Raw genomic sequence first — 1887 nt, 5'->3', positions numbered from 1 at the left:
CAGCATGCATCAGTGACTGACCGCAGATACCCAGCATGCATCAGTGTCTGACGGCAGATACCCAGCATGCATCAGTGTCTGACGGCAGATACCCAGCATGCATCATTGACTGACAGCAGATACCCAGCATGCATCAGTGTCTGACAGCAGATACCCAGCATGCATCATTGACTGACAGCAGCAGGTGTTTTTCCTCTGATTGGTCCTTCAGGTGAGCTTCCTGATCCTGACAGATGTTAACAGATGTTTCTGTTCATTGAAACTAATGGAGTTTATTTATAATGTTTTTCTCTGTCTGTTAGCAAAATATGTAATCTACAACTGAGAGTCAACCCAATATAAGATGGCTGCCACAGCTAATCAGCCTTAGCAAACCAGAAACGGTTAAAAGTGTGATGTTGGTGTGGTAGTAGCTGAGAGTCATCCTCATCCTGTACTCTGAGTGTCAGATTAGACTTTATCTTATTTTAAGGTTTGATAAAAATTTTATTTCTCCTCATCAGACGATCAGAGTCTAAACTGTAATCAGATTACAGACCAGATTACTGATCAGATTACTGATCAGATTGATTGACAGCTTCCTAACTCCTGACTTTAATTGATCTTGATGATGTCACACCTAAAGGGCGCCCCTGTCCTCCCATCTCAGCCCATAACCGACGCTCCGTCGTTCTGTGCTTCAGGTAAAGTTACTCAGAGTTGATTTCTGTTCTTCCAGAAGAAGAATTTTAAATCGAACTAACAGAATCAGTTGAATGAACCTTTTCAGGAAAACGTGCAGCTAAATGCCGTCAGAACTTCCTGTCAGAACAGGATGTTGGGCTTCAGGTCGCTTCAGAAACAGCAGCTCTGTTTGCAGAAACAAACTTGTAGAAGCTCTTCAGCTTTTGGCTGCAGATGATGTTTGTTTGTTTAAAGATGTGAAACAAACATTTATTATCTTTTATTTACTTTAGTTTTACTCCAGATTTCACTGATGCAGTCCTGAGTGAAACGCTGCTGTTGGTTTTCTCCTGTAATCTGTAACCTGTGGGATTAACGGAGATTAACGGAGCTGCTGAGGAGCGGACTTCTGCTCCAGGAGCTCAGACGGTCTGAAGCTCCTCGTCTTCATCACACTCAGTCTGGGCTCATATGAATTTATGATTCTGATCAAAACAGCAGAAGGAAGCTCCTCCTCCAGGCCTGCATGATGTCAGACAAACTGAGCTCGGAACGTCTCTTCATGTTCTCCCTGATAATGTTCCTCCAGCAGCTCCCAGAGAAGGAGACAGTGGAGTAAAGTTTACAGATCTAACTGCTCTTCACTGCTCTCTGGCTTCATGTCATTAACCAGTTTGACCTTTGACCTCTGCAGGACGACACCGTGTGCCTGATCACCGAGGAGCCGTTCTACGCCCTCTTCTCCTCCCTGGGCTCCTTCTACATCCCTCTGGCCGTCATCCTGGCCATGTACTGCCGGGTCTACGTGGTGGCCAAGCGCACCACCAGGAACCTGGAGGCCGGCATGATGAAGGACCGGGCCGAGGACGCCAACGAGCTCACCCTGAGGATCCACTGCAGGAACCAGCAGATCCAGGACCTGTGCCCTTCCTCCAGACCGGGAGGGGGCGGAGCCTCGGCCGGGCGCAATGCGCTCACCGTCAAGCTGCTGAAGTTCTCCCGCGAGAAGAAGGCCGCCAAGACTCTGGGAGTGGTGGTGGGCATGTTCGTCCTCTGCTGGCTGCCCTTCTTCCTGGTTCTGCCCATCGGTAGGTTTCAGGGTCTAATGTTACCTGTCAGCCGTCTTCTAGGTTGGTTGGCTGAGGCGGCCATCTTGGTTCAGGGTCTAATGTTACCTGTCAGCCGTCTTCTGGGTTGGTTGGCTGAGGCGGCCATCTTGGTTCA

The 1887-nt window shown here is 48.6% G+C and overlaps 1 pseudogene; it reads left to right on the top strand.

Moving 5' to 3' along the window:
* Positions 1 to 1882, top strand: part of LOC108229652 — a 6082-nt pseudogene extending 4200 nt beyond the window's left edge.
* The last annotated feature ends 5 nt before the right edge of the window (positions 1883 to 1887 follow it).

This window comes from Kryptolebias marmoratus, unplaced genomic scaffold (assembly GCF_001649575.2).
Source record: "Kryptolebias marmoratus isolate JLee-2015 unplaced genomic scaffold, ASM164957v2 Scaffold72, whole genome shotgun sequence".
Lineage (NCBI taxonomy): Eukaryota > Metazoa > Chordata > Actinopteri > Cyprinodontiformes > Rivulidae > Kryptolebias > Kryptolebias marmoratus.
Note: the sequence above shows the minus strand (reverse complement) of the source record. Positions and strands in the feature narration are given on the sequence as shown.